This window comes from Oryctolagus cuniculus, chromosome 2, assembly GCF_964237555.1.
Source record: "Oryctolagus cuniculus chromosome 2, mOryCun1.1, whole genome shotgun sequence".
NCBI lineage: Eukaryota > Metazoa > Chordata > Mammalia > Lagomorpha > Leporidae > Oryctolagus > Oryctolagus cuniculus.
In genome coordinates, this window is record NC_091433.1 from 149,750,322 (window position 1) to 149,765,539 (window position 15,218).

A 15,218-nucleotide genomic window follows, 5' to 3' on the forward strand; every position below is an offset into this window, starting at 1 on the left:
CGTCCTTTGCTCCCCGGGCTAATCAGACGGATCCCAATCTGGCTTGCGTCTCAGCTTCTGGTTTCAACTTTTCGCCCCCTATTCCCGGGCTAACTTGAGAACCCCAAAGTGGCTTTCGTGTCCGCCTTGGCCTGCCCCCCGCGGCTTCAATTTCCCTAACATTTTTCTCTACCCGGTATGTTTCCCCAAGCTTTCCTCCAACAATACTCCTCCCTCATTTCTCCTGGCCTCTCCCCACAGTCCGCGTCCGAGTCTGTTTGTTCTAGCGTTCACTTTCACTTTCGACCTTAGAGATTTCTCCCAGCTTCCCCCCGTAGTCCGTATCCGAGTCTATGCCTAGGCTTTCAATAGCTTCTTCCGGCTCCTTTTTCGTCCGGCTTTTCCCTAGGCTGTTTGCTAGTCTCTCTCTCCGGTATTTTCCCAATTCTTCCCGTTTCTTCCCTCCTAAGTTTCCTATCCGTCCTAGGTTTCCTATCCGAGTCATTTCTTCCCTCCTAGGTTTCCTATCCGAGCTAGGTTTCCTATCCGAGTCACGGCACCATTATGTCGCTCCCCCTCTTCGTGGAGGAGCAACACAGGACCCTGCGCTGTTCTTTCGTCTGCTCGGCCCTCCCCGGGTTTGCTGCTGGTTCTTCCCGGGTTGGCTACTATCCCTTCCACCTCCGTGGAAGGGCAGTTCCCCCTGGCCGCATTCCCCACTTCCGCAGGGGAGCGGCACACCGCCGGCCGGCTCTCTCGGGGGCTGCACGGGTTCCCTTAGATGTTCCCCATAGATGTTACTGGTGCATGCCGTCTCTCTCCTCCTTTATAGTCCTCCTCCGCCAATCCCAACTTGGCTGCCCACACGCCGAGTACGCTGCTCTCCTCCAATCAGGAGCAAGTCCTACAGTTTATTAGTTGAACTGGAGGCAGCTGTGCGGAAGCTGTTTACTTCTCTCCCAGCGCCATATTGTGGGAGAGCAGATGCATAGAATAAGTCCTAATTCGAGTAACTTAGTCTAGTCCGGATTGCTCCCCACATAAATCCAACAATATTTGTATATAAATTTCATGTATTTTGTTATAATTCTGTGGAGGTAATTGAAAAGTTCACCATTCTTGGCTTAATGGCTGTTTTCAAGCAGAAATAGTGTCTAATTTTCTGAAGTGCACTAACCAACAAGAAAGTGAATAACCTTTCTTGTTAAGGCTTCTGTTTCATCTTATGATTATGAATTCTTGAAACCAATCTGATTTTTCCACTTATTAATTGAAACAGAGTATAGTGTGCTATAAAACAAGATGAGCAGTGAAAGTGGAAGATGGAATAGTGACCTAAATTTAGTTTTCTGTAAACTTTGAGTGAAAGGAAAACAAATAAGTAGTTCTGACAATATTGTTTTTAGAAAGAACAAAATTGAGTGGTTAAATTTTGCCACAATCCATGCTTCTGAATGCTGGAGCTATGGAAATTAGCTATAACTGTAAATAAAGTATCATGTGAAGGATAAAGGTGTGTAAGTGAACATTTAATTTGGAACATGGCATCTCCAAGGGAGGCTTCCACAGCTATCTCTCTTCTGATTTGAAGCCTTATCAAGACGTTTTTATTTCTCACTGACTCAAAACAGGAATGATTCCTGGCAATTTGAAACTCATTTGGTTTGAACTTTGAAACTTCAAAGATCTACCTTCATATTGCTATTTATTTAGTCTTGAACAACTATGAGCATTTAAAATTTGCAATAAATAAGAATGTAAGTTTAAGAGGTGAGTTGGTATTCTTTTTTCATCTGTTTGGTGAAATGTCTGTGATACATATTCTCTAAGAAATATCAATTCTTTTTTAAATAATTTTTTGTTGGTTTAAGTGTATGTATAACTGCAAATCTGAATAAAGGTATGTCTTTATGTATTCATTCAACAGTGCATCTCCACTGTCTACTTTATGTCCTGTGCCGTGAGCTACACTATGGGCTGTGGGTAAAGGGATGAATGATAGTCTCAGATATCAAGAAACACATAGGGCACATAACAAAACAAAAAATAGAATATATATGATGAAATTGACATTTTGAGATTTGATTATTGTTTATAGCCCTTGTCTCTACTGTTAAGGAACAGTGTATTTTCTTCTTACTACTTGTTGAATTCTTTATTAAGTGTAAGGTTAAGATTATGATTATAAAATAAACTGAAAGTATGTTATTGAAAAAATTAAAAAGCAAGAATAAGAAAGGAAAGAGGAGGGAGGGTGGGAGTATGGGCAGGAGGGAGTGTAGGGTGGGAAGTATCACTATGTTCTTCAATCTGTATATGTTAATGTCATGAAACTTGTCCACCTTACATAAATAAAAAATGAAAAACAATTATGAAAGCAAAATGATCAATTATAATAAATTGGGCTAACTTCTAAGATGGAGACAAACTTTTACTCTGGGGATCCTGAAGAACATCTAACTCTATTTCGTAATTTTCTGAAATATGAGTAAGATGATTTTCCATCTGAGTTTATTATTGGTGGAGGCATGAAGCAAATCTAATTCCTGAACTTCAGTGTTGGGATGTTCATACAGTTTGTCACTTAGTTACATTTTGTTTTCCATATACTATTATGAGATGGCTATGTAGCTTCATGGTTGAGCATGGCTTCTGAAATCAGATTATTTTGGATGTATTTTTAGAGCCTGTTATCCATTGACTTGGGTAGATTGCTTATTTTTCTTTTAAAACCACATATCCTTTGCTTTTAGTATGTGAGTACTAATAGCACCCACCTGGTAGGGTTAATGTGAGGATTAAATACAACAATCTAGCCAGCGCCACGGCTCACTAGGCTAATTCTCCACCTTGCAGCGCCGGCACACCAGGTTCTAGTCCCGGTCAGGGCGCCGGATTCTGTCCTGGTTGCCCTCTTCCAGGCCAGCCCTCTGCTGTGGCCAGGGAGTACAGTGGAGGATGGCCCAAGTGCTTCGGCCCTGCACCCCATGGGAGACCAGGATAAGTACCTGGCTCCTGCCATCAGATCAGCGTGGTGCACTCGCCGCAGCACACCGGCCTTGGCGGCCATTGGAGGGTGAACCAACGGCAAAGGAAGACCAAGACCTTTCTCTCTGTCTCTCTCTCACTGTCCACTCTGCCTGTCAAAAATAAATAAATAAATAAATAAATAAATACAACAATCTAGGCAAAGAATGTTTTAGTATGTTTCCTACATGTAGTCAATAAACAATAGTATATTGTCATTATTATTATTATTTCCTCTTATGACTGTTTATTTTACTGTGGAAATTTCATTTCTGCAAATGAGGGGAGAAAGCCTGGAGTGTGAAGTTGGGCCACAAAGCTTGGTAGGTTCTTTTGATATCTAGCTCATTTGTCTTTCCGACAGAGCCTGGCAACTGGAGCAACTAAAGATCATAATGAAGATGAAAAGTCATAGAATTCTTTTTTTTTTTTTTTTTTGACAGGCAGAGTGGACAGTGAGAGAGAGAGACAGAGAGAAAGGTCTTCCTTTGCCGTTGGTTCACCCTCCAATGGCCGCCAAGGCCGGCCCTCCGCGCTGATCCAATGGCAGGAGCCAGGTGCTTCTCCTGGCCTCCCATGGGGTGCAGGGCCCAAGCACTTGGGCCATCCTCCACTGCACTCCCTGGCCACAGCAGAGAGCTGGCCTGGAAGAGGGGCAACCAGGACAGAATCCAGCGCCCCGACCGGGACTAGAACCCGGTGTGCCGGTGCCGCAAGGCAGAGGATTAGCGCTGGCGAAAAGTCATAGAATTCAATGTGAAGTCCTTGGTTCGAAGACATTAATTGGGTAAGTGTTTCCAGGTGGGGGAGCTGACAATGGTTAAGAGCAGTTCAAGTCTAGAAGGCAGAGACCTTCCATGTGATTCTAAGTTTAATTGAGCTGAGATGTGTAACAAGTCTGATGAAGAGTTCCTGAGGCTTTAGACTGTTCCATAGACCATGAAGCTTTCCTGCTGGTCAGATGCCATGAAGGGGCTGGATCTCATTTTGGGTATGAACTTAGGCAAGGATGGTGTTGGTAAGTGTGAGAAGGCTGGAGTGGAGAATCAAATAGGAAAATTGTGAATGATCTGAGAATCATGCTGTAGAGTGTTTGAGGAAAGAGGGATTTTGCAGTCTGGGAAAAGGATTAGTTTAATGGGTTGATGGAGGCACAAACAAGCAGTACTCTGAACATTTGAAGTAATTCCCTAGGTTAAAGGGTTTTAGAGATAGCCATGATGATCTAGGAGGCACACCTAGGGCCAGTGGTGGATGTTCCAGGAGAAGAATTTTGGCTCAACTCAACAATGTAATTCTACGTAATTAATACTCTTCTAAAAAAGTTTTTGGTGAGGTGATAAATAACTTGAAATAGAAGCGCTTAAGTAGGGATTAAATCAGTATCTCTACCCTGCTCCATGCAAAGAATAATCTGAGGTTCCTGATAAAAGTACAGACCTCCAGGCTGTCCCCTCGAGTTGAGATTCATAGGTCAGGGAAAAGGTCATAGGCATATGTGATTTTTACGCAGCACATAATAACATTTTCATGAGCAAGAAGGTCTGGGAAATCCAGGAGGATAGTAAGAACTTTCTTGAGTTCATAGGAGCACTGTTTCTATGATGTTGAGGGTTAATTTTAAACTTTTGGTAGATGCTTAATGTATTTACTTATCAACTTTCATTGGGATCCTTGTAGTAACATTTTAAGAAATATTTATTACCTTGATACATGTCATATAATACACAGGTATGGAATAGGTGTTTTATTTTTAGAAAGCTTGCATATGCTTTAATCATCAGTATTCAGGTTTTTATAGATGAACTAAATTTTGCATCTCAAAATAAGCTTCTGGTGTGTGTGTGTCATTCCATAAAAATAAACATATGTCTTGCTAGTTGATATGATAAAGATACATTTTTCATTGATACCCCAAAGTCTGAAAATAATACTTGTTTACAGAATATAAACTATTAACATTTGAATGATTTATGCATCCAAAATTCAGGACATATATTTCTGTATGATTTAGAAAAAAATTAGCCTCTGACATTTCAGGCTGTGCAAGTGATGGCTGCTAGCAGAAACATCCAGTTTTAAATTATTATTTTATAAGCTAAGTTACAGTAACCATCTAGGGATCTGCATGATTCTGACTTTGTGTCAATTTTATTTCTGTGATAATTGAACCAGTTCCGGGGTAGTGTCAGAAATTTTATTTTGTAAAATGAAGAAAAATGTGTTAAACTAAAATAGGGAATCATGCAGAAATCCCTTCTAGTTATTGATAGCAAAACCAATTTATCAGCACACATTTTTACTCTCTTTGGATTCCAGAGGGGAGAAAATGGAAATTTAGAATCAAGCAAACTTACTAGCATTTATTCTAGAGGGAGACTAAGAAGGAGAAGGAGCTACATGCTGACCATCACTTAGAACAATGAAGCTTGTGAGGTAGAGGCCTTTTTGAGCAGCTGGGAAAGATGTTGTGTGAGGAAGACTCAGACCAAAGCATCCAGTGTGGCTGTTTCTTATATAGCAATAGGTAACTAATACAGTCATTTATCTTCAAGATTATTTTTCTACACCTGTTAGGAGTACTTTGGAGTCAACTTTCCCGTCCAACTTAACAATTTCAGTTTTTCAAAAATGTTAAGGTTTTGATTATGGTTTAAAATATTTTAGAAAAAACTGGAGACAAATTTATGTCCCTTCTAACTAAATCTTATCTGTTATGAAAATGAAATTTAGCAGTGGCAGCATATAGGAGAGAATCAATAAGTACTTGTATTTTGTTTATAATTAAAATATAATAAATTACATACATGATACTAGTAATAAATGCCCTAGTTATTTAAGATACTTAGTTAAAAAACACATTAACTGATTTAATTCTAACTGACCCCTGTTTACTTTGTCTTTACATAACTCAGACACTTACCTATTAGCTATTTAGAAGTCATTGTAAACAAATGCCTAGAGAGATTCTTGTCAACTTGGTCTATTTAAACTTAAAAATTAGAATACCAAAAAATGTACAGGAATAAGATGGTCATTTTGGAGTATGATTGTGGTTTTTAGCACTTGTTTATACTCTCGTGGAACTGTAGTATCCCTACTATTTATTGAATATTATGATTAGTGGAGAATTAAGTCGGTGTATATAGACTGGATTAAAATTATGCCTTTGCAAAAACTGATGAAGAGAGGGGAGGGGGATATGGGAGTTGGAGGAGGGGAGTAGAGAAGTGAGGGTAGTGTGGTTGTATTTTTGGAACTTTACTTATGGAATGCATAACATCTGTTCTCTTTATATTAATAAAAATAAAAAATAAATTAAATCCTAAAAATTTCTTAACATTCAAGTGAGGAAGGCATAGAGGGAGGGATTATGAAATAATGTAGTGGATGGCTATTTTGTAAATTTAGGTGTTTCAAATTATATGTACATAACTGAAAATATATTGATGCAAGACTATCAAAATCACCATTAGGGGCTGGCGCTATGGCATAGCAGGTAAAGCCACTATTTGAAGTGCTAGTGTCCCATAAATGTGCCTATTCAAGTCCGGCTGTTCCACTTCTGGTCCAGCTTCCTGCTAATGCACCTGGAAAAGCAGTGAAGATGGCCCAAGTCCTTGGATCCCTGTACCCATGTGGGAGACTGGGAGGAAGCTCCTTGCTCTTGGCTTAAGAATGGCCCAGTTCCAGCTGTTACAACCATTTGAGGGGTGAACCAGTGATAATAGATCTCTATCTTCCTCTGCCTCTTTGTACCTCTGCTTTTCAAATAAATAAATAAATAAATATTGAAAACAAATTATCATTAACTTTGTTAATCATGTTAACCAATACCTACTAGAAGATAATTGTTGTGCACAGAAGAGTGAGGCTGATATTATGATGAGGTGCATCTTTCTTGTTCATTGGGGTTCTCCTGGTAAATTTTCTCATTATTTGTACAGTTCCCACTTCTAAATTATAAATAATAAGCAAATTGGCCTCAACTGGTGTTTTAAAGAATCATATATTAAGGAATCTAATTATATCTGTGTTTTTGCAATGCTAATTGAAATGTGAAGAATAGAACCATGGACCAAGTGATAACTTTTTAAAAATTTTGTATTTAAAATCTTTAATCTTTATATTCTAGATTCATAAACTATCAAGAGACCTGAAATATTTTGGGTGTGTGCATATGCAGCTGACTCTCTGTTAGGTGTCTGCACCTAGAGTAGACAATTTTATGGGCACTGCTGTGCTATTTTCACCTATACAGGTTATTGAGTCCTTAAGATAACTTATGTATTTGGCATTATTATCTCTGTGTCAGAGATCAAAGTGTGGAATCAGAGAAGTTATCTCTTCTAGGTCTCTGAGCTTGAAATAAAAGAATTCTGCTTTGAAAACTTCATCCTTTTTCCTTTATTTCACAACACCTGAGTCTATTTTGTAAAGAACAATATATATATGCAAATTATACCATATTTTAAAATTTTAATTATTTTGTCTGTATCTTGTTTCTTTTTTTTTTCTAATACCATTTATTTTTCTAAGCTATGTGCTGTTTTTCAAATTCACTTGCAGTTATTTGCTCAGTGTAGAATTTGGAACAAATCTACTTTCTTGAAATATAATTTCTAAGAAAGCTTTTTGGCAGGAATACAAATAGAAAGGAAATGAAGATGCTCATTACTGTGTTTATGTTTACTTGATGTTATTACAGGTTGACCATCTTGCTAAAAGTATAGTTTCTATTGTTCTTTACAATATATGTTGCAAACAGTGTTAATAACTTTATTACAAGTAACATGGAAGGAGGAAGAAATAGGCTAAAGAAATAAGCTAAACTTGATTTCCTTCAACTATAATTAAAGAAGACTTCTCTGCTTTCAATTGATCATAATTCATTGGCTAAGATATGCTCAGATCATAACTAGTTGGCTAAGATATGTGCTTTTAGTCTTGTATAAGAGGTTTCAGGAAGCTTTTCCCATTAGTTAGGGTGCTGCATCAGTGGTAAAACAGCTTAACTGGTTGGTTAAGGGGAAGTAAGAGATGGGAATACACTACTAAACACATCTACCGTGAGGGATTTTTAAATAAAGTTTAAAATGTCATTGTTGAAAAAGTACTTGGAGAACACAGAAAATGGAGAAATATTTGAGATAATGTTTACATTTTGATTCATGTTCAGAAGCCGAATTCTAGTCAATCGTTAGTTTAGTGATTTAGGAAAATTCTAAATTTGAACTAAGAGATGCACATCTGCCAAGATATGCCATTGGAAAATATATTCAATTTACCACTGTTGAGTACAGTAGGATACATTTGATTACTACTCTGGATGACAAGGAAAAGGGACAGCTAAAAACACTAACTGGCTCTAAGACAGTCTTATTTAGTGTCATTGAATCACATTCTAGTTACTGAACCAATGTTCTACAAGAACAAAAATTATAAAATAATCGTCAAAGCATCTGGTGAAGATTCTTAACACCAAAGGGCACACTAAAAAGCTTTATTTATTTTATTTTAAAGGCAGATATACAGAAAGGGAGAGATAGTGATACAGAGAGAGAGAGAGAGAGAGAGAATCATTCATTCACTGTCTCACTGCCAAATGGCTGCAATGGCTGAGACTGTGCCAGGCCAAAGCCAGGAGCCAGGAACTCTATCTAGGTCATCCACGTGGGCGGCAGGGATATCATTTGCTGCTTCCAGGTGCCTTGGCAGTGAACTGGTTAGAGAGTGGAGCACCCGGGACTTCAACCTGCTGCTGTCCTAGTTGGCAGCTTAACTCAAGTGGCAGCTGAATTCACTGTGCCACAATGCCAGCACCAAAAGGGCATCATTATACTAATGGTAATGACCCCAAACCCTGTGTAGAACTGATTCATGGTTCATTCACTCCCTTTTCTCTGTGGTCTGTGCAGTGGTTCCTCATCTCAATAATCCTTAAAAAATAAACATATTTATATGTAATATATATATATATGTATAAACATATATGTATATCCATAATCAGCCAAGAGATGGAACTCTTCCCAGTACAAAAATGGACTTTATGCTATATTCTACTCTATCAAAAGGAGTAGGATTGTTAGATTAAAGTTACTACATAAACTCGCTTGAACTGGAGCATACTTTTAAAGTCAAGCTGGAGATCCAAGGTGGCTGAATAGGGAAAAGATATTCTGATTTTGATCATGGAAGGATAACAGAAGAAAAGCCAATGTACTGCATTCCCAGGGGAGTTGGAGAGATGTGTGCAGTGGAAATTCTATAGAAAGAGGAGAGATGCTGTGGAGCAGTGAGGACAAGCAGCAGGAAGCAGGGACACTGCCAGCAACTCCCACAACTAGGGCCAGGAGGAAATGCCATTTGCTTGGAATGAGGTGAGAGGAGTTGGCCCGTGTCACTGGTGATATTATCTGAGGGAGAACCTCATGGACCACACTGACTTTCAGTCTGGCCTGAATTATTAGTATTAGTGTATTATTTATTTATTATTAGTGCATTATTTATTATTTATTATTAGTGTATTAATTATTAGTATTAGTGGGGGATGGTGTGCCCTCTTAATCCTGTGAAGGGAAAGCACATTGCTATCTTCCTATCCCCCCAAATTTGTCCAGTGACTAGCAGGAGGGAAGCACCATCTTATTAAGGCCAGTAGAGTCTGCTCTGACTTGACTAGGAGATTTCATACAAGTGATAAATTCTCGGTTCCCACTGACTTTGAATCTTGCCTTGAGGGCTGGCAGGGGGCCAGGTGCCCACTTAAGCCTATGAAGCACTGCCCTCTGCTTGGTCTATTGTGTGGACCTGGACTCGAGCTGCTAAAGCAGATCACTGACAGGCAGACGGCTCTGGGAATTAATCCAATGTTTCCATGGATGGGGCAGGCTTACAGGGCTGAGAGTAACCCTGCACAACGTGACTGTTGGAGTTCCGTGATTGTACCATAGGTCATGGCAGGTAACTTGTTTATACACCTGTGGAACTGTGGCCTTCCTACTTTTTATTTACTGACTATTATGATTAGTAGTTAATTCAGCCTGTGATTATAGAGAGGATTGAAATTATGTATTTGCAAAAATTAAAGAAAATAAAGAGATAAAGGAGGTGGATTGAAGGAGAGAAATAGAGTGGAAGTAACTGTGCTGTTTATGTTAGATCTATTATAAGATACATTAACTCTATTCTCTTTAAAGATAAAGTTAAGATTCTCTTTGCATATGGTATGTAATTTTGCAAGACTTTTGTTTAATAGTCACCAAGTATGCCTTCTTTATTAGCTGATAATATTATAAACACCAGAAGAAACTATTTTAAAATAAATTTTAGCATTTTGGGATTACATCAAACTGAGAAGCTTCTGTACTGCAAAAGAAACACTCAGCAAAGTAAAGAGGCAACAGACAAAATGGATGAAAATATTTATAAACAATGAAACTGATAAAGGATTAATATTCAAAGTCTATAAAGATCTCAAGAAACTCACCAATAACAAAATGGGCAATAAGAAATGTGCAAAGGACTTGAATGAGCATTTTTAAAAAGAGGAAATTCAAATGGCTAACAGACACTTGAAAAATGCTTAGGATCTCTAGCCATCAGGGAAATGCAAATCAAAACCGTGATTAAGTTTTAATCTGTGATGGTTAGAATGGCTCTCATATGGAAATCAACAAACAATAAATGCTGGTAAGGATGTAGGAAAAAAGGTGCCTTAATCCACTGTTGGTGGGAATGTAAACTGGTGCAGCCACTGTGGAAGACAGGATGAAAATAGGTCAGAAGTCTGAAAGTAAACCTACCCTATGATCCAGCCATCCCACTCCGGGGAATTTACCCAAAGGGAATGAAATCAGAATATGGAAAAGCTATCTGTGCCCCTGTGTTTATTGCAACTCAATTCATAATAGCTAAGATATGAAACCAATACAGCTGTCTATCAGCTGAAGGCCAGTTAAAGAAATTGTTATATATACACTATGGAATACTATAAACAGTAAAAAAAAAAAAAAATGAAATCCTGTCTTCTGCAACAAAACGAATGCAACTTGAAATCATTATACCAAGTTAAATAAGCCAGTCCTAAAAAGATGAATGCCATATATTTTAACTGATCTGTGGTAACTAATGAGTACCAAAATGGTAATTTATAGGACTGAAATTGACATTTTGAAACCCAATGATTTTGAACAGACCTTGTCTACTGTTGAGGAACAGTGTTTTTTTTCACTTCATACTATTTGACTCTTTACTTAGTGTAGGGTTAACCTTATGAGTATAAAGTTAAATAAAAATAATTTTTTGTAAAAAATTAATAGTGGCAATTGAGTGGGAAGAGGAAGAAGGGTGAGAGTGTGAATGGGAGGGTGGGTAGGGGTTGAAGTATCACCTTGTTCCTGAATCTCTATATAGGAAATACATGAAATTTATATACCTTGAATAATTTTTTAAAATAGCATTTTGTGCACATTTTCACATTTTTGTCCAATAAATGTTTATTGGTACTGATTAATGCCTTTGTCTGTATCTAGTGAATTGGTGTGTAGTCCCTTGAAGAATTAAAGATATAGTGTTTTAAACCAGAGAGTTATTTATAGCAATTGGACAAATGACCTGTTGTCCCATCTTAATTTTCTTTGTATCTGAATTATTCTGTGTGCTCTTTTTCTTAAAGCCGTAAGAATCTGATGCCACTATTCCTTTAGATGTATAGCCCAGCAAACCTTTTAGAGAAAAGAACAAAGGCATGAAACAGATCATTAAGCAGATACTGGGCTCAAAGTCTGAAAGAATTAGCTATCCTGGGTTATAAATATTAATTGGATAAAATAGCAGTCAGGCAGCACTCTTAATTTTGAAAAATGTCCAATAATAGAGATTGTGATAAGTGCATGATAAATAAACCACTCTTAGGGGAACCTCTAAGAAAAATGCAACTTGAAAATGTACAGAGTTATAACTTGTTGAATAATTAGACAAAACTACCAGTTTTTCAGAGTATTCTTGGTTATATGCTTTACTTTTCCTGTGATCCATTTGCTTTAGAATACTCAATCAACCTAATGCTTCAAGGAAAATTTGTGGAAAGATTTTTATGTATTAGAAACTAAGTGATAAAGATGATAAGGACACATCCTGACTTAAAAACCAAAAAGATTCAAACTCCTACATTTTCTTAAAGGAATTCATCTAATTAAAATGTTTATAATTATTATGCAATAATATATACTCATCAATGTAGAATTCAAGGTAAAGTATTGAAGACATTAGCACAAAATCTGTCAAAGCCAACTGTACTTTACCTAATGTGCTAGCAGTTGTGCTCTTTGATATTTGCTTAAATAAGTTTAAAATTATTGACCAATCAAAATCTTGCTCATGGATGGTTATAGCAGCTTATTTCATAATTGTCAAAACATAGAAACAATCCTAATGTCCTTGTAGCTAAATGGATAAATAGACTGTAGTGCATCCAGACAATGGAGTATACTTCAGTATCAGAAAGAAGGGAGTTATGAAGCTATTGAAATACATGGAGTAAACAAATGCATATTATAAATGAAAGAAGCCAATCTGAAAAGGCTACTTCCTATATTATCCTCATTATATTACATTCTGGAGAAGCTAAAAGTCTGGAGACGAAGGCAGTGAAAGCCCTTTTTCTGTATTATGCTACAATGGTGAGTATATGTCATTATACATAGTCAAAATCCATAGAATATATAGCATTAAGCATGAACTCTTTCATAAAATAAGGACTTTGAATGAGAATGTCTTGCCAGTCTCAGTTCATTAAGGTACCTTTTTAGTACAGGATACTGATATTAGGCAGACTATACACCTGTGGTGGTAGGGGTGAATGAGATTTTGATCTATGTTTTTAAGTTTATTTGTATTTATTTGGAAGGCAGGATTATAGAGATGGAAGGAGGGAATAAAGGAGGGAAAGAGAGAGAGAGAGAAAGAGATAGAGAGAGAGAGATTCCATCCATTGGTTCACTCTCTAAATGGCCACAATGGCTGGGGCTGGGCCAGCCTGAAACTAAGAGCCAGGAGATTCATCTGGGTCTCTCACATGGTACGGGGGGCCAATTGGGCCATCTTTCTCTGCTTTCCCAAGCACATTGATAGGGAGCTGGATTGGAAGTAGAGTAACTGGTACTTGATCCAGTGCTCATATGGGATGCTGACATTATAGGCAGTAGTGTTACCTGCTTTACTGCAATGATGACCTGAGATTTTGATCAATTCTGCTGTGGATCTAAAAATTCTCTAAAAATAGAGTATATTAAAATGATGTGGCATTTGAAAGAAAATGTGGTTAGGAGCAAAATGCATCTACATTTCTGTACTGGGAAGACATACCCAATAATCCAATAAAAACTTCTGTGTATATCACCACCATTCCAAACCAGAACAAAACAAACATTTTCCCTATCCTTTAGCTCAACCACTGGCATGTTCAAGGAATTTTCCTTTTCCTTTCAAAATTGTCTATGTGTAATTCTTATCCATAATTGGAATAATTATTGCAGCATAAGGGTGTATATAAAGAATGGTTAGAACAGATGAAATATTTGATGCCGTGAGAGTTATGGGTTTGAAAGACCTGAGTTGGGTGTTGCTGGAAGTAAGGTCTGAAAGTTGATTTTTCTTAAGGGAATGAGGAGGTAAATGAAATTCATTTTCAGAGTTTTTATTTTAACTTTAAATTTGAAAGTGAAAAGAGATTTGCAGGCAGTTTCAAAGGCAGTGCAGAGAGGATCTATGTGTCCTTAACCAGTTTTCCCTAGTGGTTATATCTTAACATAATCACAGCACAGTATTAAAGCCAAGAATTTGACATTGGTACAATATATGTGTATAACTATTAACATTTTATTGCATGTGTAGATTCATGTTAGCACTATCACAATTAGGATATAGAGCTGCGTCACCACAAGGATCTCCCTTGCTCTTCCTATTTAAATTTATGTCTACTTTTTTTTCTTTTTTATATTTGACAGATAGAGTTAGACAGTGAGAGAGAGAGAGAGAGAGAGAGAGAGAGACAGGGAGAAAGGTCTTCCTTCCATTGGTTCACCCCCCAAATGGCCGCCACAGCTGGTGCTGTGCTGATCCAAGCCAGGAGCCAGGTGCTTCCTCCTGGTCTCCCATGCGGGTGCAGAGCCCAAGCACTTGGGCCATCCTCCACTGCACTCCCGGACCACAGCAGAGAGCTGGACTGGAAGAGGAGCAACCAGGACTAGAACCTGGCGCCCATATGGGATGCCGGTGCCGCAGGCAGAGGAATAACCAAGTAAGCCACGGCGCAGGCCCCTCTATCTTTTTTTTTTTTTTTTTTTCCCTCTATCTTTCAATAAATGTTTCCTGTTAACAACTAATCTATTTTCCCTCTCTATAATTTTGTTATTTTTAAAATGTTACATAAATAAAATATGATCTTTTGATACACATGCACATACAAATATATGTTTTGTTTACACATACATGCATTTGGTTTCCACTAATATAATGCCCTTAGATCAATCCCAATTGTCATATGAGCCGTTCTAATCTGATTTTTGTGTTGGAAAGTTAAATAGGAGCCTATATTTGTTTCTCAGGACTATCATACAAATACCACAAACTTGTAAAGCTTAAAAGAACAAAAATTCATTGTCTTATGGTTCTGGAAGCTAGAAGTCTGAAGTAGATGCTAGCAGGGGCAGTGCTCTTTTGCAAGCTCTAAGAATCCTTGCTTTGCCTCTTCCTAGCTTCTCATAGTTGCAATCCTTTGTGTTCTTAGCTTATAGATTCATCACTCAGTATCTGTCTCCTAAGTTACATGGATTTCTCTGCATCCTCTTCTTCTAAGGATATCAGTTATTAGAGTCATTGGTAGTTTAATATGATCCCATGTTACACTGATTATGTCCGCAGAGTGCTTACTTCCAATAAGGTCATATACACAGGTACCCAGCTTTGGGACTTGAACATGTGTTTTTAAAAGACATGGCTTAACCAAAAAGAGTCATATTACAGAGAAATTTGATTCCCATATTAAAATATCTTTTTAAAAATTAATATGAAGGATGTAGCGAGACAGGAAAGATTTTAATCAAGAGAATAACAGAATAAAAAAATGTTCTTCAGAAACAGTTGTTACAGTGGAGATGATCTGTAAGGATAAGAAGAGAAGAATTAGAAAAACTTGAAAAACTTTAGGT